A 21833-nucleotide genomic window follows, 5' to 3' on the forward strand; every position below is an offset into this window, starting at 1 on the left:
TGAACGAACGTCTCTCCACATGCTCAGTTTTGAGAGATAAGTGTGTGTGAAAGCAGTCCTTAAACTTGCTTGTTGGGATCACAAAATTTCTTATCTGTAGCAAACTACACTCCATACATATATATGGGGATGCACAAGCTCAAACTCGGTTTTACTGTGAAAACTGCATGAACTTCAAACCGACCCTAGGAAACAGAATTAGAAACCAGAGTAAAAATTTCTCCTGCAAACCGTTCCTTTTGTGCTAGATGAACGAATGACTCTCGACATGCTCAGGTCTGAGAGAAAAGTGTGTTTGAAAGCCGTCCTTCACTTAGCTTGTTGGGAACACAAAGTTTCTTTTCAGTTGCCAACTACACTCAATACATATATATGGGGAGGCACAAGCTCCAACCCTGTTTTACAGTGTAAACTGCAGGAACTTGAAACCGGTACTAGGAAACAGATTGAGAAACCAGAGTTAAAGTATCTCCTGCAACACGTTCCGTTTTTGATAAATGAACGAAAGTCTCTCGACATGCTCAGTTCTGAGAGATAAGCGTGGGCGAAAGCCGTCCTTCACATAGCTTGTTGGGAACACAAAGTTTCTTTTCAGTTGCAAACAACACTCCATTCATATATATGGTGAGGCACAAGCTCCAACTCGGTTTTACAGTGAAATCTGCAGGAACTACAAACAGGCACTAGGAAACAGTCTTAGAAACCAGAGTAAATGTTTCCCCTGCAACCGGTTCTTTTTGTGGTAGATGAACGATGTCTCTCCACATGCTCAGGTCTGAGAGATAATTGTGTGTGAAAGCCGTCCTTCACCTAGCTTGTTGGGAACACAAAGTTTTTTTTCAGTTGAAAACTACACTCGATACATATATATGGGGAGGCAGAAGCTCCAAATCTGTTTCACATTGAAAAATGCAAGAATTTCAAAACGGCACTAAGAAACAGACTGAGAAACCAGAGTAAAATTTTCCTCTGCAACCCGCTTCCATTGTGCTTGATGAACGAACCTCTCTCCACATGCTAAGTTCTGAGGGATAAGTGTGTGTGAATGCTGTACTTCACCTAGCTTCTTGGGAAAACTAAGTTTCTTTTAGGTTGCAAACTACACTCCATACATATATATGGGGATGTAGAAACTCCAACTAGGCTTTATAGTGAAAAATGCACGTACTTCAAACCGGCACAAGGAAACAGACTGAGAAATAAGAGTAAAAGTTTCTCCTCCCAACCGTTCCGTTTGTGCTAGATGAATGAACGTCTCTCCACATGCTCAGATCTGAGAGGTAAGTGTGTTTGAAAGCCGTCCTTCACATTGTTTGTTTTGAAAGGAAAGTTTCTTTTCTGTTGCAAACTACACTCCATACTTACATATGGGGAGGCACTAGCTCCAACTCGGTTTTACAGTGAAACCTGGAGGAACTTCAAACCAGCACTGGGAAAAAGACTTAGAAACCACATTAAAAGTTAGTCCTGCAACACGTTCCTTTGTGCTAGATGAACGAATGTCTCTCCAAATGCTCAGTTCTGAGGGATAAGTGTGTGTGAATGCCATACTTCACATAGCTGCTTGGGAAAACTACGTTTCTTTTAGGTTGCAAAATACAATCCAAACATATATATAGGGCTGTACAAGCTCCCACTCTGTTTTACAGTGAAACCTGGAGGAACTTCAAACCAGCACTGGGAAAAATACTTAGAAACCACATTAAAAGTTACTCCTGCAACACGTTCCTTTGTGCTACATGAACGAGCGTCTCTCCACATGCTCAGATCTGAGACATAATTGTGTGTGAAAACCGTACTTCACGTAGCTTGTTGGGAACACAAAGTTACTTTTCATTTGCAAACTACACTCCATACATATATATGGGGAGGCAGAATCTCCAAATCTGTTTTAAAGTGAAAACTGCAGGAACTTCAAACTTGCACAAGAAACAGTCTGAAAAATAAGAGTAAAATTTCTCCTCCCACCCGTTCCCTTTGTGCTAGATGAATGAAAGTCTCTCCAAATTTTCAGTTCTGAGATATAAGTGTGTGTGAAAACTGCCCTTCACGTAGCTTGTTGGGAACACAAAGTTTCGTTTCAATAGCAAACTACACTCCATACATATATATGGTGTGGCACAAAATCCAACTCGATTTTACAGTGAAAACTGCAGGAACTTCAAAGAAGCACTAGGAAACAGACTGAGAAACCAGAGTATAATTTCTCCTGCAACCCGTTCCCATTGTGCTATATGAACGAAAGTCTTTCCACATGCTACATTCTGAGAGTTAAGTGTGTATGAAAGCCGTCCTTCACATTGCTTGCTGGGAACACAAAGCTTCTTTTCAATTGAAAAATACACTCCATATATATATAGAGATTTGATACATTTCCAATTCTGTTTTACAGTGAAAACTGCAGGAATATCAAACCGGCACTAGGAAACAGACTGAGAAACCAGACTAAAAGTTTCTCCTGCAAACCGTTCTCTTTTTGCTAGATGAACGAATGTCTCTCCACATGCTCAGTTCTGAGACATAATTGTGTATGAAAGCCGTATTTCACCTAGCTTGTTGGGAACACAAAGCTTCTTTTCAGTTGCAAACTACACTCCATACATACATATGGGGAGGCACAAGCTCCAACTCGGTTTTACAGTGTAAACTGCAGGAACTTCAATCCGGCATTAGGAAACAGACAGAGAAATAAGAGTAATAGTTTCTCCTCCCACACATTCCCTTTGTGCTAGATGAACGAACGTCTCTCCACATGCTCAGTTTTGAGAGATAAGTGTGTGTGAAAGCAGTCCTTAAACTTGCTTGTTGGGATCACAAAATTTCTTATCTGTAGCAAACTACACTCCATACATATATATGGGGATGCACAAGCTCAAACTCGGTTTTACTGTGAAAACTGCATGAACTTCAAACCGACCCTAGGAAACAGAATTAGAAACCAGAGTAAAAATTTCTCCTGCAAACCGTTCCTTTTGTGCTAGATGAACGAATGACTCTCGACATGCTCAGGTCTGAGAGAAAAGTGTGTTTGAAAGCCGTCCTTCACTTAGCTTGTTGGGAACACAAAGTTTCTTTTCAGTTGCAAACTACACTCAATACATATATATGGGGAGGCACAAGCTCCAACCCTGTTTTACAGTGTAAACTGCAGGAACTTGAAACCGGTACTAGGAAACAGATTGAGAAACCAGAGTTAAAGTATCTCCTGCAACACGTTCCGTTTTTGATAAATGAACGAAAGTCTCTCGACATGCTCAGTTCTGAGAGATAAGCGTGTGCGAAAGCCGTCCTTCACATAGCTTGTAGGGAACACAAAGATTATTTTTATTTGCAAACTACACTCCATACATACATATGGGGAGGCACAAGTTCTAACAAGATTTTCCAGTGAAAACTGCAGGAACTTGAAACCGGCACTAGCTAACAGACTGATAAACCAGAGTAAAAGTTTCTCCTGCCATCATTTCCCATTGTGCTAGATGAACGAACGTCTCTCAACATTCTCAGTTCTGAGAAATAAGTGTGTGTGAAAGCCGTCCTTCACTTAGCTTGTTGGGAACACAAAGTTTCTTTCCAGTTTCAAACTACACTAAATAAATATATATGGGAATGCACAAGCTCCAAACCTGTTTTACAGTGTAAACTGCAGTAACTTCATACCGGCACTAGGAAACAGAATGAGAAACTAGAGTAAAATTTTCTCCTGCAACAAGTTCCTTTTTTGCTAGATGAACGAATGTCTCTCCACACGCTCAGTTCTGAGAGATAAGTGTGTGTGAAAGCCGTCCTTCACCTAGCTTGTTTCGGAACACAAAGTTTCTATTTACTTGCAAATTAAAATCCATACATATATATGGGGAAGCACAAGCTCCAACTCGATTTTATAGTGAAAACTGCAGGAATTTCAAAACGGCTCTAGGAAACAGAATGAGAAACCAGAGTAAAAGTTTCTCCTGCAACAAGTTCCCCTTTGCACGATGAACGAAAGTCTCTCCACATGCTCAGTTCTGAAAATAAAGTGTGTGTGAGAGACGTATTTCACCTAGCTTGTTGGGAACACAAAGTTTATTTTCAGTTGCAAACTACACTCCATACCTATATAAAGGGAAGCAGAAGCACCAACTCGGATTTACAGTGAAAACTGCAGGAACTTTAATCCGACACTAGGAAACAGACTGAGAAACCAGAGTAAAAAGTTCTCCTGCAACCAATTCCCTTTGTGCTAGATGAACGAAAGTCTCTTCACATGCTCAGTTCCCAGGGATATGTGTGTGTGAATGCCGTACTTCAGCTAGCTTGTTGGGAACACAAAGTTTATTTTTAGTTGCTAACTACACTCCATACATATATATGGGGAGGCACAAGCTCCAACTCGCCTTTAGAGTGAAAACTGCAGGATCTTAAAATCGGGACTAGGAAACAGACTGAGAAACAGAGTCATATATTCTCCTGCCACCAGTTCACTTTGTGCTAGATGAACGAACGTCAATCCACATGCTAACTTCTGAGAGATAACTGTGTGTGAAAGGCATTATTTTCCAACCTGGTTGCGAACCCAAAGATTCTTTTCAGTTGCAAACTACACTCCATTCATATATATGGGGAGGCACAAGCTCCAACTCAGTTTAACAGTGAAACCTGCAGGAACATCAAACCGACAATAGTAAACAGACTGAGAAAAATGGTAAAAGTTTCTTCTGCAAACCGTTCCCTTTTTGTGCGATGAACGAACGTCTCTCCACATGCTCAGTTCTGAGAGATAATTGTGTGTGAAAGCCGTCCTTCACCTAGCTTGTTGGGAACACAAAGTTTCTTTTAGGTTGAAAACTATACTCCATACATATATATGGGTAGGCACAAGCTGCAACTCGGTTTTACAGTGAAAACGGCAGGAAATTCAAATCGGCAGTAGGAAACAGACTGAGAAACCAGAGTAATAGTTTCTCCCACAACAGATTCCTTATGTGTTTGATGAACGAACGTCTCTCCACATGCTCAGTTCTGAGAAATAATTGTGTGTGAAAGGCGTACTTCACCTAGCTTGTTGGGAACACAAAGTTTTTTTTAAGTTGCAAACTACAATCAATAAATATATATGGGGAGGCACAAGCTGCAACTCGGTTTTACAGTGAAAACTCAGGCAATTCAAATCGGCTTTGGAAACAGACTGAGAAACCAGAGTAAAAGTTTCACCTGCAACCCTTTCCTTTTGTGCTAGATGAAAGATCGTCTCCCCACATGCTCATTTCTGAGCGATAAGTGTGTTTGAAAGCCGTCCTTCAACTATCATGTTGGGAACACAATATTTCTTTTCAGTTGCAAAGTACTCTACATTCATATATATGTGGAGGCATAAGAAACAACACGGTTTTACTGTAAAATCTGCAGAAATTTCAAAACGGAACTAGGAAACAGACTGAGAAACCAGAGTAAAAGTTTCTCCTGCAAAACGTTCCGTTTGTGCTACATGAACGAACGTCTCTCCACATGCTCAGATCTGAGAGATCACTGTGTGTGAAAGCCGTCCTTCAGCTAGCTTGTTTGGAACACAAAGTTTCTTTTCATTTGCAAACTACCATCCATACATATATATGGGGATGCATAAGCTCCAACTCTGTTTTAAATAGAAAATTGCAGGAACTTCAAACCGGCATTAAGAAACAATCTGAGAAACCAGAGTGAAAGTTTTCCTGCAAATCGTTCTTTTTGTGTGCGATGAAAGAATGTCTCTCCACATGATCTGTTCTGAGAGATAAGTGTGTGTGAATGCGGAACTTCATTTAGTTTGTTGGGAAAAGAAATTTCCTTTTCAGTTGCCAACTACACTCCATACATACATATGGGGACATATGGGGAGGCACAAGCTCCATCTGGGTTTTACAGTGTAAACTGCAGGAACTTCAATCCGGCACTAGGAAACAGACTGAGAAATAAGAGTATAACTTTCTCCTCACACCCGTTCCACTTGTGCTAGATGAACGAAAGTCTATCCACATGCTCAGGTCTGAGAGATAATTGTTTGTGAAAGCCGTACTTCACCAAGCTTGTTGGGAAAACAAAGTTTCTTTTCAGTTGCCAACTACATACCATACATACATATGGGGGGGCACAAGCTCCAACTCATTTTTATAGTGAAAAATGCAGGAACTTCAAACCGGCACTAGGAAACATACTGAGAAACCAAAGTAAAATTTCCTCCTGCAAACCGTTCCTTTTGTGCCAAATGAACGAACGTCTCTCCACATGCTCAGTTCTGAGAGATAAGTGTGTGTGAAAGCCATACTTCACCTACCTGCTTGGGAAATCTAAGTTACTTTTAGGTTGCAAACAACAATCCATACATATATATGGGGCGGTAGAAGGAAGAACTCGGTTTTACTGTGAAAACTGCAGGAACTCCAAAACGGCTCTAGAAAGAGAATGAGAAACCAGAGTAAATGTTTCTCCTGCAACATGTTCCCTTTTCGCTCGATGAATGAACATCTCTCCACATGCTCAGTTCTGAGAAATAAGTGTGTGTGAAAGCCGTACTTAACCTAGCTTGTTGGGAAAACAAAGTTCTTTTCAGTTGGAAACAACACTCCATACATATATATGGGGAGGTACAAAATCCCTCTCGGTTTTAGAGTGAAAACTGAACGAACTTAAAACTGGCACTAGGAAACAGACTGAGGAACAAGAATAAAAGTTTCTTCTCCCAGCCTTTCCCTTTGTGCTAGATGAATGAACGTCTCTCCACATGATCAGTTCTTTGAGATAAGTGTGTGTGAAAGCTGTCCATCACCTGGCTTGTTGGGAAAACAAAGTTTCTTTCAGTTGCAAACTACAATCCATACATATATATGGGGAGGCACAAGCTCCAACTCGGTTTTAAAGTGAAAAATGCAGTAAGTTCAAAACGGCATTAGGAAAAATGCTGAGAAACCAGAGTAAAAGTTTCCCTGCAAACCGTTCCCTATGTGCTCGATGAACGAAGGTCTCTCCACATGCCCAGTTCTGAGAGATAAGTGTGTGTGAAAGCCGTCCTTCACATATCTTGTTGGGAATACAAAGTTTCCTTTCAGTTGCAAACTCCACTCCATAAAATTATATGGGGAGGCACAAGCTCCAACTCGGTTTTACATTGAAAACTGCAGGATGTTCAAACCGGCATTAGGAAAAATTGAGAAACCAGAGTAAAAGTTTACCTGCAAACCGTTCCCTTTGTGCTCGATGAACGAACGTCTCTCCACATGCCCAGTTCTCAGAGATAAGTGTGTGTGAAAGCCGTCCTTAACATATCTTGTTGGGAATTCAAAGGTTCCTTTCAGTTGCAAACTACAGTCCATAAATATATATGGGGTGGCACAGGCTCCAACTCGTTTTTACAGTGAAAACTGCAGGAACTTCAAAACGGCACTAAGAAAAGGACTTAGAAAAAAGGGTAAAATTCCAGCTGCAACCCGTTCCGTTCGTGCTCGATGAACGAACGTCTCTCCACATGCTCAGTTCTTACAGAAAGTGTGTGTGAAAGCCGTCCTTCAAATAGCTTGTAGGGAAAACAAATTTTCTATTTCACTGCAAGCTACACTCCATACATACATATGGGGAGGCACAAGCTCCAACACGTCTTTACAGTGAAAACTGCAGGAACTTCAAATCTGCACTAGGAAACAGACAGAGATACCAGGGTAAAAGTTTCCCCTGAAAACCGTTCCCTTTGTGCGCGATGGACGAACGTCTCTCCACATGCTCAGTTCTGAGAGATAAGTGTGTGTGAAAGCCGTCCTTCACCTATCTTTTTGGGAACACAAATTTTCTTTTAGGTTGAAAACTACAATCCATACATATATATGCAGAGGCACAAGCTCCAAATCGGTTACACCATGAAAACGTCAGGAATTTCAAACCGGCACTAGGAAACAGACTGAGAGATCAGAGTAAAAGTTTCTCCTGCAACACGTTCCTTTTGTGCTGCATGAACGAACGTCTCTCCACATGCTCAGATCTGAGAGATCACTGTGTGTGAAAGCCGTCCTTCACCATGCTTGTTTGGAACACAAAGTTTCTTTTCAGTTGCAAACTACAATCCATACATATATATGGGGAAGCAGAAGCTCCAAATCCGTTTAACATTGAAAATTGCAGGATCTTCAAACAGGCACTAGGAAACAGACTGAGAAACCAGATTAAATGTTGCTTCTACAAACCGTTCAATTTGTGATAGATGAACGAACTTCTCTCCACATGCTCAATTCTGAGAGATTATTGTGTGTGTTAAAGCCGTCTTTCAACTAGTCCTTTGGGAACACAAACTTTCTTTTCAGTTGCTAACTTCCCTCCATAAATATATATGGGGAGGCACAAGCTCCAAATCGGTTTTACAGTGAAAAGTGCAGGAACTTGAAACCGGCATTACGAAAAATTTTGAGAAACCAGATAAAAGTTTCCCTGCAAACCGTTCCTATGTGCTCGATGAACGAACGTCTCTCCACATGCAAAGATCTCAGAGATAAGTGTGTGTGAAAGCCGTCCTTCACATATCTTCTTGGGAATACAAAGTTTCCTTTCAGTTGCCAACAACACTCCATACATATATATGGGTAGGTACAAAATCCCTCTCGGTTTTATAGTGAAAACTGAACGAACTTCAAACTGGCACTAGGAACCAGACTGAGGAACAAGAATAAAAGTTTCTTCTCCCAGCATTTCCCTTTGTGCTAAATGAATGAAAGTCTCTCCACATGATCAGTTCTTAGAGATAAGTGTGTGTGAAAGCTGTCCTTCACCTGGCTTGTTGGGAACACAAAGTTTCTTTCAGTTGCAAACTACAATCTATACATATATATGGGGAGGCACAAGCTCCAACTCGGTTTTAAAGTGAAAAATGCAGTAAGTTCAAAACGGCATTAGGAAAAATTCTGAGAAACCAGAGTAAAAGTTTCCCTGCAAACCGTTCCCTATGTGCTCGATGAACGAAGGTCTCTCCACATGCCCAGTTCTGAGAGATAAGTGTGTGTGAAAGCCGTCCTTCACATATCTTGTTGGGAATACAAAGTTTCCTTTCAGTTGCAAACTCCACTCCATAAAATTATATGGGGAGGCACAAGCTCCAACTCGGTTTTACATTGAAAACTGCAGGATGTTCAAACCGGCATTAGGAAAAATTGAGAAACCAGAGTAAAAGTTTACCTGCAAACCGTTCCCTTTGTGCTCGATGAACGAACGTCTCTCCACATGCCCAGTTCTCAGAGATAAGTGTGTGTGAAAGCCGTCCTTAACATATCTTGTTGGGAATACAAAGGTTCCTTTCAGTTGCAAACTACAGTCCATAAATATATATGGGGTGGCACAGGCTCCAACGCGTTTTTACAGTGAAAACTGCAGGAACTTCAAAACGGCACTAAGAAAAGGACTTAGAAAAAAGGGTAAAATTCCAGCTGCAACCCGTTCCGTTCGTGCTCGATGAACGAACGTCTCTCCACATGCTCAGTTCTTACAGAAAGTGTGTGTGAAAGCCATCCTTCAAATAGCTTGTAGGGAAAACAAATTTTCTATTTCACTGCAAGCTACACTCCATACATACATATGGGGAGGCACAAGCTCCAACACGTCTTTACAGTGAAAACTGCAGGAACTTCAAATCTGCACTAGGAAACAGACAGAGATACCAGGGTAAAAGTTTCCCCTGAAAACCGTTCCCTATGTGCGCGATGGACGAACGTCTCTCCACATGCTCAGTTCTGAGAGATAAGTGTGTGTGAAAGCCGTCCTTCACCTATCTTTTTGGGAACACAAATTTTCTTTTAGGTTGAAAACTACAATCCATACATATATATGGGGAGGCACAAGCTGCAACTCGGTTTTACAGTGAAAACTGCAGGAACATCAAACCGGCATTAGGAAACACACTGAGAAACCAGGGTAAAATTTTCCCATGAAAACCGTTCCCTTTGTGCGCGATGAATGAACGTCTCTCCACATGCTCAGTTCTGAGAGATAATTGTGTGTGAAATCCGTCCTTCACCTATCTTGTTGGGAACACAAAGTTTCTTTTAGGTTGAAAACTACAATCCATACATATATATGGGTAGGCACAAGCTGCAACTCGGTTTTACAGTGAAATATGCAGGAACTTCAAACCGACATTAGGAAACAGAATGAGAAACCAGAGTAAAAGATTCACCTGCAACCCGTTTCCTTTCTGCTACATGAACAAACGTCTCTTCACATGCTCATTTCTGAGAGATAAGTGTGTGAAACCGTCCATCAAATATCTTGTTGGGAACACTAATTTTCTTTTTAGTTGCAAACTATACTCCATAAATATATATGGGGAGGCAAAAGCTCCAACTCGGTATTAGAGTGTAAACTGCAGGAACTTCAATCCGGCCTTTGGAAACAGACTGAGAAACCAGGGTAAATGTATCTCCTGCAAACCTTTCCCTTTGTGCTAGATGAATGAAAGTCTCTCCACATGCTCAGTTCTGAGACATAAGTGTGTGTGAAAGCCGTCCTTCACCTAGTTCATTGGGAACACAAAGTTTCTTTTTAGTTGCAAACTACAAACCATACGTACATATGGGTACGCAAAAACTCCAAGTCGGATTTACATTGAAAACTGCAGGATCTTCAAACCGGCACTAGGAAACACACTGAGAAATAAGAGTAAAAGTTCCTCCTGCAAACCATTCCCTTTGTACTAGATTAACGAGCGTATCTCCACATGCTCAGTTCTGAGAGATATGTGTGTGTGAAAGCCGTCCTACACCTAGCTATTTGGGAACACACAGTTTGTTTTCAGTTGTAAATTAAACTCCATATATATATAAGGGGATGCCAAAGCACCAACTCGATTTTACTGTGAAAACTGAAGGAACTTCTAAAAGGCACTAGGAAAGAGACTTAGTAATCAGAGTAAAAGTTTCACCTGCAACCCGTTTCCTTTGTGCTACATGAACGAACGTCCCTCAACATGCTCAAATCTGAACAGATAAGTGTGTGGGAAAGCCGTCCTTCACCTACCTTGTTGGGAACACAAAGTAACTTTTCAGTTGCAAACTACAACAAATACATATATATGGGGAGGCACAAATTCCAACTCGTTTTTACAGTGGAAATTGCTGGATCTTAAAAACGACACTAGCAAATATACTGAGAAAACAAAGTAAAATTTTCTCCTTAAACCTTTCCCTTTGTTCCAAATGAACGAACGTCTCTCCACATGCTCAGTTCTGAGAGATAAGTGTGTGTGAAAACCGTACTTCACCTAGCTTGTTGGGAACACAAAGTTCTTTTAAGTTGCAAACTACAATCCATACATATATATGGGAAGGTACAAACACCAACTCGCTTTTACAGTGAAAACTGCAGGAACTTCAAACCGGCACTAGGAAAGAGACTTAGTAACCAGAGTAAAAGTTTCAACTGCAACACTTTCCCTTTGTGCTAGATGAACGAAAGTCTCTCCACATGCTCAGTTATGAGAGATAATTGTGTGTGAAAGACGTACTTCAACTAGCTTGTTTGGAACACAAAGTTTCTTTTCAGTTGCAAACTACACTCCATAAATATATATGGGGAGGTACAAGCACCAACTAATTTTTACAGTGAAAACTGCAGGAACTTCATACCGGCACAAGGAAACAGTGTGAGAAATAAGAGTAAATGTTGGTCCTCCCAACCGTTCCTTTTGTGCTAGATGAATGAACGTCTATCCACATGCTCAGTTCTGAGAGAAACGTGTGTGTGAAAGCGGTCCTTCTCCAAGTTTTTTGGGAACACAAGTTTCTTTTTAGTTGCAAATTACAATTGATTCTTATATAAGGGGACGCACAAGATCCAACTCGATTTTACAGTGAAAACTGCAGGAACTTCAAACCGGCACTAGGAAACAGAGTGAGAAACCAGAGTAAAATTTTCTCCTGCAAAACGTTCCCTTTGTGCTTGATGAAAGAACGTCTCAACACATGCTCAGTTCTGAGAGATAAGTGTGTGTGAAAGCCGTAGTTCACCTAGCCTCTTGGGAAATCTAAGTTTCTTTTAGGTTGCAAACTACAATCCATACATACATATGGGGCTGTACAAGCTACAACTCGGTTTTACAGTGAAAACTGCAGGAACTTAAAAATTGCTCTAGGAAAAAGAATGAGAAACCAGAGTAAAATTTCTACTGCAACATGTTCCCTTTTTGCTTGATGAACGAACGTCTCTCCAAAGGCTCAGATCTGAAAAATAAGTGTGTATGAAAGCCGTGTTTCACCTAGCTTGTTTGGAACACAAAGTTTCTTTTCAGTTTCAAACTACACTCCATAAATATATAAGGGGATGTAGAAGCACCAACTCGGTTTTACAGTGAAAACTGCAGGAACTTCAAAAAGCTACTAGGAAATAACTGAGAAATAAGAGTAAAGTTTCCCTCCCAACCTTTCCTTTTGATCTAGATGAATGAATGTCTCTCCACATGCTCAGTTCTGAGAGATAAGTGTGTGTGAAAGCCGTCCTTCCCCTAGTTTGTTGGGAAAAAAAGTTAATTTTCAGTTGCAAATTACACTAAATACATATATATTGGGAGGCACAAGCTCCAACTCGGGTTTTCAGTGAAAACTGCAGGAACTTCAAACCGGCACTAGGAAACAGACTTGGAAACCAGAGTAATAGTTTCCCATTCAACCCGTTCCTTTTGTGGTAGATGAACGAAAGTCTCTCCACGTGCTCAGTTCTGAGAGATAAGTGTGTGTGAAAGCCGTCCTTCACCTAGCTTTTTGGGAACACAAAGTTTCTTTTTATTTGCAAATTACAATCGATACCTATATAAGGGGATGCACAAGATCCAATTCGGTTTTACAGTGAAATCTGCAGGAACTTTAAACCGGCACTAGGAAACTGTCTGAAAAACCAGAGTGAAATTTCCACTGCAAACTGTTCCCTATGTGCTAGATGAAAGATAGTTTCTCCAAATGCTCACTTCTGAGAGATAAGTGTGTATGAAAGCCGTCCTTCACCTAGCTTGTTGGGAACACAAAGTTTCTTTTCAGTTGCAAACTACACCCATACATAGATATGGGGAGGTACAAGGTCCAACACGGTTTTACAGTGATAACTGCAAGAAATTCAAACTGGCACTAGGAAACAGACTGAGAAATCAGAGTAAAAGTTTTTACTGCGACCTGTTCCCACTGTGCTAGATGAACGAACGTGTCTCCACATGCTCAATTCTGAGAGATAAGTGTGTGTGAAAGCCACAATTCACAGAGCTTGTTGGGAAAAAAAAAGTTTCTTTTAAGTTGCAAACTATATTCCATACATATATATGGGGAGGCACAAGCTCCAACTCCGTTTTACCGTGATAACTGCAGGAACTTCAAAACAGCACTAGGAAAAAGACTGAGAAACCAGAGTGAAATTTTTCTAGCAAGCCATTCCTTTGTGCTAGATGAACGAACGTCTCTCCACATGCTCAGTTCTGAGAGATAAGTGTGTGTGAAAGCCATCTTTCACCTAGCTTGTTGGGAACAAAAAGCTTCTTTTCAGTGGCAAACTACACTCCATACATACATATTGGAATGCACAAGCCCCAAAACGAATTTACAGTGAAATGTTCAGGAACTTCAAACCGGCACTAGGACACAGACTGAGAAACAAGAGTAACAGTTTCATCTACAACCCTTTCCATTTGTTTTAGATGAACGAATGTCTCTCCACATGCTCAGTTCTGAGAGATATCTGTGTGTGAAAGCCGCCCTTCACCTAGCTTGTTGGGAACACAAAGTTTCTTTTCAGTTGCAAACAACACTCCATTCATATATATGGTGAGGCACAAGCTCCAACTCGGTTTTACAGTGAAATATGCAGGAACTTAAAAATTGCTCTAGGAAAAAGAATGAGAAACCAGAGTAAAATTTCTACTGCAACATGTTCCCTTTTTGCTTGATGAACGAACGTCTCTCCAAATGCTCAGATCTGAAAAATAAGTGTGTATGAAAGCCGTGTTTCACCTAGCTTGTTTGGAACACAAAGTTTCTTTTCAGTTTCAAACTACACTCCATAAATATATAAGGGGATGTAGAAGCACCAACTCGGTTTTACAGTGAAAACTGCAGAAATTACATAAAGCTACTAGGAAATAACTGAGAAATAAGAGTAAAAGTTTCCCCTCCCAACCTTTCCTTTTGATCTAGATGAATGAATGTCTCTCCACATGCTCAGTTCTGAGAGATAAGTGTGTGTGAAAGCCGTCCTTCCCCTAGTTTGTTGGGAAAAAAAGTTAATTTTCAGTTGCAAATTACACTAAATACATATATATTGGGAGGCACAAGCTCCAACTCGGGTTTTCAGTGAAAACTGCCGGAACTTCAAACCGGCACTAGGAAACAGACTTGGAAACCAGAGTAATAGTTTCCCATTCAACCCGTTCCTTTTGTGGTAGATGAACGAAAGTCTCTCCACGTGCTCAGTTCTGAGAGATAAGTGTGTGTGAAAGCCGTCCTTCACCTAGCTTTTTGGGAACACAAAGTTTCTTTTTATTTGCAAATTACAATCGATACCTATATAAGGGGATGCACAAGATCCAATTCGGTTTTACAGTGAAATCTGCAGGAACTTTAAACCGGCACTAGGAAACTGTCTGAAAAACCAGAGTGAAATTTCCACTGCAAACTGTTCCCTATGTGCTAGATGAACGATAGTTTCTCCAAATGCTCACTTCTGAGAGATAAGTGTGTATGAAAGCCGTCCTTCACCTAGCTTGTTGGGAACACAAAGTTTCTTTTCAGTTGCAAACTACACCCATACATAGATATGGGGAGGTACAAGGTCCAACACGGTTTTACAGTGATAACTGCAAGAAATTCAAACTGGCACTAGGAAACAGACTGAGAAATCAGAGTAAAAGTTTTTACTGCGACCTGTTCCCACTGTGCTAGATGAACGAACGTGTCTCCACATGCTCAATTCTGAGAGATAAGTGTGTGTGAAAGCCACAATTCACAGAGCTTGTTGGGAAAAAAAAAGTTTCTTTTAAGTTGCAAACTATATTCCATACATATATATGGGGAGGCACAAGCTCCAACTCCGTTTAACCGTGATAACTGCAGGAACTTCAAAACAGCACTAGGAAAAAGACTGAGAAACCAGAGTGAAATTTTTCTAGCAAGCCATTCCTTTGTGCAAGATGAACGAACGTCTCTCCACATGCTCAGTTCTGAGAGATATCTGTGTGTGAAAGCCGCCCTTCACCTAGCTTGTTGGGAACACAAAGTTTCTTTTCAGTTGCAAACAACACTCCATTCATATATATGGTGAGGCACAAGCTCCAACTCGGTTTTACAGTGAAATATGCAGGAACTTGAAACCGACACTAGGAAACAGACTGAGAAACCAGAGTAAAAGTTTCCCTGCAACCCGTTCCCTTTGTGCTAGATGAACGAACGTCTCTCCACATGCTCATTTCTGAGAGATAATTGTGTGTGAAAGCCGTCCTTCACCTTGCAAGTTGGGAACACTAAGTTTCTTTTCAGTTGCAAACTACACTCCATACATACATATGGGGAGGCACAAGGACCAACACTGTTTTACAGTGAAAACTGCAGGAATTTCAAAAGGGCTCTAGGAAACAGAATGAGAAACCAGAGTAAATGTTTCTCCTGCAACATGTTCCAATTTTTTCGATGAATGAAAGTCTCTCCACATGCTCAGTTCTGAAAATTAAGTGTGTGTGAAAGCCGTATTTCACCTAACTTGTTGGGAACGCAATGTTTCTTTTCAGTTGAAAACTACACTCCATACATATATAAGGGAGGCAGAAGCACCAAATCGATTTTACATGGAAAACTTCAGGAACTTCAAACTGGCACTAGGAAACATACTGAGAAAGAAGAGTAAAAGTTTTTCCTCCTACCCATACATTTTCTGCTAGATGAATGAATGTCTCTCCACATGCTCAGTTCTGAGAGATAAGTGTGTGTGAATGCCGTCCTTCACATAGTTTGTTGGGAAGAGAAATTACTTTCAGTTTGCAAACTACACTCCATACATATATATGGGGAGGCACAAGCTCCAACTCAGTTTTAAAGTGAAAACTGCAGGAGATTCAAACCGGCACTAGGAAACAGAATGAGAAAACAGAGTAAAATTTCTCCTGCAAACCTTTCCCTTTGTGCTAGATGAACGAACGTCTCTCCACATGCTCAGTTTTGAGAGATAAGTGTGTGTGAAAGACGTCCTTAACATTGCTTGTTGGGATCACAAAATTTCTTATCTGTAGAAAACTACAATCCATACATATATATGGGGATGCACAAGCTCAAAATCGGTTGTACTGTGAAAACTGCATGAACTTCAAACCGACCCTAGGAAACAGACTTATAAACCAGAGTAAAAATTTCTTTTGCATCCCGTTCCTTTTGTGCTAGATGAACGAATGTCTCTCGACATGCTCAGGTCTGAGAGAAAAGTATGTGTGAAAGCCGTCCTTCACCTAGCTTGTTGGGAACACAAAGTTTCTTTTCAGTTGCAAACTGCACTCAATACATATATAAGGGGAGGCACAAGCTCCAACCCTGTTTTACAGTGTAAACTGCAGGAACTTGAAACCGGTACTAGGAAACAGACTGAGAAACCGGAGCAAAAGTTTCTCCTGCAACCCATTCCCTTTGTGCTAGATGAACGAGCGTCTCTCCACATGCTCAGTTCTGAGACATAATTGTGTGTGAAATCCGTCCTTCACGTAGCTTGTTGGGAACACATATTTACTTATGATTTGTAAACTACACTCCATACATATACATGGGGAGGCAGAATTTCCAAAACTGTTTTACAGTGAAAACTGCAGGAACTTCAAACCGGCACGAAGAAACAGTCTGAGAAATAAGAGTAAAATTTCTTCTCCCACCCATTCCCTTTGTGCTAGATGAATGAACGTCTCTCCAAATTCTCAGTTCTGAGATATAATTGTGTGTGAAAACCGTCCTTCACGTAGCTTGTTGGGTACACAAAGTTTATTTTCAGTTGCAAACTACAGTCCATTAATATTTATGGTGATGCACAAGTTCCAAATCGGTTTTACAAAGAAATCAGCAGGAATTTCACACCGGCAATAGTAAACACTCTTAGAAACCAGAGTAAATTTTCCCCTGCAACCCATTCATTTTCTGGTAGATGAAGGAATGTCTCTCCACATGCTCAGGTCTGAGAGATAATTTGGTATGAAAGCCGTCCTTCATCTAACTTGTTGGGAACACAAAGTTTCTTTTCAGTTGCAAACTACACTCCATAAATATATATGGGGAGGCAGAAGCTCCAAATCGGTTTCACATTGAAAAATGCAAAAACTTCAAACCGGCACTAGGAAACAGACTGAGAAACCAGAGTAAAATTTTCTCCTGCAACCCGTTCCCACTGTGCTTGATGAACGAACATCTCTCCACATGCTCAGTTCTGAGAGATTTGTGTGTGTGAAACCCGTACTTCAACTAGCTTGTTGGGAACACAAAGTTATTATAAGTTGCAAACTACAATCCATACATATATATGGGAAGGTACAAACTCCAACTCGGTTTTACAGTGAAAACTGCAGGAACTTCAAACCGGCACTTGGAAACAGACTTAGAAACCGGAGTAAAAGTTTCTCCTGCAACCCTTTCCCTTTGTGCTAGATGAACGAAAGTCTCTCCACATGCTCAGTTATGAGACATAATTGTGTGTGAAATCCGTCCTTCACGTAGCTTGTTGGGAACACATATTTACTTATGATTTGTAAACTACACTCCATACATATACATGGGGAGGCAGAATTTCCAAAACTGTTTTACAGTGAAATCTGCAGGAACTTCAAACCGGCACGAGGAAACAGTCTGAGAAATAAGAGTAAAATTTCTTCTCCCACCCATTCCCTTTGTGCTAGATGAATGAACGTCTCTCCAAATTCTCAGTTCTGAGATATAATTGTGTGTGAAAACCGTCCTTCACGTAGCTTGTTGGGTACACAAAGTTTATTTTCAGTTGCAAACTACAGTCCATTAATATTTATGGTGATGCACAATTTCCAAATCGGTTTTACAAAGAAATCAGCAGGAATTTCACACCGGCAATAGTAAACACTCTTAGAAACCAGAGTAAATTTTCCCCTGCAACCCATTCATTTTCTGGTAGATGAAGGAATGTCTCTCCACATGCTCAGGTCTGAGAGATAATTTGGTATGAAAGCCGTCCTTCATCTAACTTGTTGGGAACACAAAGTTTCTTTTCAGTTGCAAACTACACTCCATAAATATATATGGGGAGGCAGAAGCTCCAAATCGGTTTCACATTGAAAAATGCAAAAACTTCAAACCGGCACTAGGAAACAGACTGAGAAACCAGAGTAAAATTTTCTCCTGCAACCCGTTCCCATTGTGCTTGATGAACGAACATCTCTCCACATGCTCAGTTCTGAGAGATTTGTGTGTGTGAAACCCGTACTTCAACTAGCTTGTTGGGAACACAAAGTTATTATAAGTTGCAAACTACAATCCATACATATATATGGGAAGGTACAAACTCCAACTCGGTTTTACAGTGAAAACTGCAGGAACTTCAAACCGGCACTTGGAAACAGACTTAGAAACCAGAGTAAAAGTTTCTCCTGCAACCCTTTCCCTTTGTGCTAGATGAACGAAAGTCTCTCCACATGCTCAGTTATGAGAGATATTTGTGTGTGAAAGACGTCCTACAACTAGCTTGTTTGGAACCCAAAGTTTCTTTTCAGTTGCAAACAACACTCCATAAATATATATGGGGAGGTACAAGCACCAACTAATTTTTACAGTGAAAACTGCAGGAACTTCATACCGGCACAAGGAAACAGTGTGAGAAATAAGAGTAAATGTTGGTCCTCCCAACCGTTCCTTTTGTGCTAGATGAATGAACGTCTATCCACATGCTCAGTTCTGAGAGAAACGTGTGTGTGAAAGAGGTCCTTCTCCAAGCTTTTTGGGAACACAAGTTTCTTTTTAGTTGCAAATTAGAATTGATTCTTATATAAGGGGACGCACAAGATCCAACTCGATTTTACAGTGAAAACTGCAGGAACTTCAAACCGGCACTAGGAAACAGAGTGAGAAACCAGAGTAAAATTTTCTCCTGCAAAACGTTCCCTTTGTGCTTGATGAAAGAACGTCTCAACACATGCTCAGTTCTGAGAGATAAGTGTGTGTGAAAGCCGTAGTTCACCTAGCCTCTTGGGAAATCTAAGTTTCTTTTAGGTTGCAAACTACAATCCATACATACATATGGGGCTGTACAAGCTACAACTCGGTTTTACAGTGAAAACTGCAGGAACTTAAAAATTGCTCTAGGAAAAAGAATGAGAAACCAGAGTAAAATTTCTACTGCAACATGTTCCCTTTTTGCTTGATGAACGAACGTCTCTCCAAATGCTCAGATCTGAAAAATATGTGTGTATGAAAGCCGTGTTTCACCTAGCTTGTTTGGAACACAAAGTTTCTTTTCAGTTTCAAACTACACTCCATAAATATATAAGGGGATGTAGAAGCACCAACTCGGTTTTACAGTGAAAACTGCAGAAATTACATAAAGCTACTAGGAAATAACTGAGAAATAAGAGTAAAAGTTTCCCCTCCCAACCTTTCCTTTTGATCTAGATGAATGAATGTCTCTCCACATGCTCAGTTCTGAGAGATAAGTGTGTGTGAAAGCCGTCCTTCCCCTAGTTTGTTGGGAAAAAAAGTTAATTTTCAGTTGCAAATTACACTAAATACATATATATTGGGAGGCACAAGCTCCAACTCGGGTTTTCAGTGAAAACTGCCGGAACTTCAAACCGGCACTAGGAAACAGACTTGGAAACCAGAGTAATAGTTTCCCATTCAACCCGTTCCTTTTGTGGTAGATGAACGAAAGTCTCTCCACGTGCTCAGTTCTGAGAGATAAGTGTGTGTGAAAGCCGTCCTTCACCTAGCTTTTTGGGAACACAAAGTTTCTTTTTATTTGCAAATTACAATCGATACCTATATAAGGGGATGCACAAGATCCAATTCGGTTTTACAGTGAAATCTGCAGGAACTTTAAACCGGCACTAGGAAACTGTCTGAAAAACCAGAGTGAAATTTCCACTGCAAACTGTTCCCTATGTGCTAGATGAACGATAGTTTCTCCAAATGCTCACTTCTGAGAGATAAGTGTGTATGAAAGCCGTCCTTCACCTAGCTTGTTGGGAACACAAAGTTTCTTTTCAGTTGCAAACTACACCCATACATAGATATGGGGAGGTACAAGGTCCAACACGGTTTTACAGTGATAACTGCAAGAAATTCAAACTGGCACTAGGAAACAGACTGAGAAATCAGAGTAAAAGTTTTTACTGCGACCTGTTCCCACTGTGCTAGATGAACGAACGTGTCTCCACATGCTCAATTCTGAGAGATAAGTGTGTGTGAAAGCCACAATTCACAGAGCTTGTTGGGAAAAAAAAAGTTTCTTTTAAGTTGCAAACTATATTCCATACATATATATGGGGAGGCACAAGCTCCAACTCCGTTTTACCGTGATAACTGCAGGAACTTCAAAACAGCACTAGGAAAAAGACTGAGAAACCAGAGTGAAATTTTTCTAGCAAGCCATTCCTTTGTGCTAGATGAACGAACGTCTCTCCACATGCTCAGTTCTGAGAGATAAGTGTGTGTGAAAGCCATCTTTCACCTAGCTTGTTGGGAACAAAAAGCTTCTTTTCAGTGGCAAACTACACTCCATACATACATATTGGAATGCACAAGCCCCAAAACGAATTTACAGTGAAATGTTCAGGAACTTCAAACCGGCACTAGGACACAGACTGAGAAACAAGAGTAACAGTTTCATCTACAACCCTTTCCATTTGTTTTAGATGAACGAATGTCTCTCCACATGCTCAGTTCTGAGAGATATCTGTGTGTGAAAGCCGCCCTTCACCTAGCTTGTTGGGAACACAAAGTTTCTTTTCAGTTGCAAACAACACTCCATTCATATATATGGTGAGGCACAAGCTCCAACTCGGTTTTACAGTGAAATATGCAGGAACTTGAAACCGACACTAGGAAACAGACTGAGAAACCAGAGTAAAAGTTTCCCTGCAACCCATTCCCTTTGTGCTAGATGAACGAACGTCTCTCCACATGCTCATTTATGAGAGATAATTGTGTGTGAAAGCCGTCCTTCACCTTGCAAGTTGGGAACACTAAGTTTCTTTTCAGTTGCAAACTACACTCCATACATACATATGGGGAGGCACAAGGACCAACACTGTTTTACAGTGAAAACTGCAGGAATTTCAAAAGGGCTCTAGGAAACAGAATGGAGAAACCAGAGTAAATGTTTCTCCTGCAACATGTTCCAATTTTTTCGATGAATGAAAGTCTCTCCACATGCTCAGTTCTGAAAATTAAGTGTGTGTGAAAGCCGTATTTCACCTAACTTGTTGGGAACGCAATGTTTCTTTTCAGTTGAAAACTACACTCCATACATATATAAGGGAGGCAGAAGCACCAAATCGATTTTACATGGAAAACTTCAGGAACTTCAAACTGGCACTAGGAAACATACTGAGAAAGAAGAGTAAAAGTTTTTCCTCCTACCCATACTTTTTCTGCTAAATGAATGAATGTCTCTCCACATGCTCAGTTCTGAGAGATAAGTGTGTGTGAATGCCGTCCTTCACATAGTTTGTTGGGAAGAGAAATTACTTTCAGTTTGCAAACTACACTCCATACATATATATGGGGAGGCACAAGCTCCAACTCAGTTTTAAAGTGAAAACTGCAGGAGATTCAAACCGGCACTAGGAAACAGAATGAGAAAACAGAGTAAAATTTCTCCTGCAA

This window comes from Camelus bactrianus, chromosome 14, assembly GCF_048773025.1.
Source record: "Camelus bactrianus isolate YW-2024 breed Bactrian camel chromosome 14, ASM4877302v1, whole genome shotgun sequence".
NCBI classification, from domain to species: Eukaryota; Metazoa; Chordata; class Mammalia; order Artiodactyla; family Camelidae; genus Camelus; species Camelus bactrianus.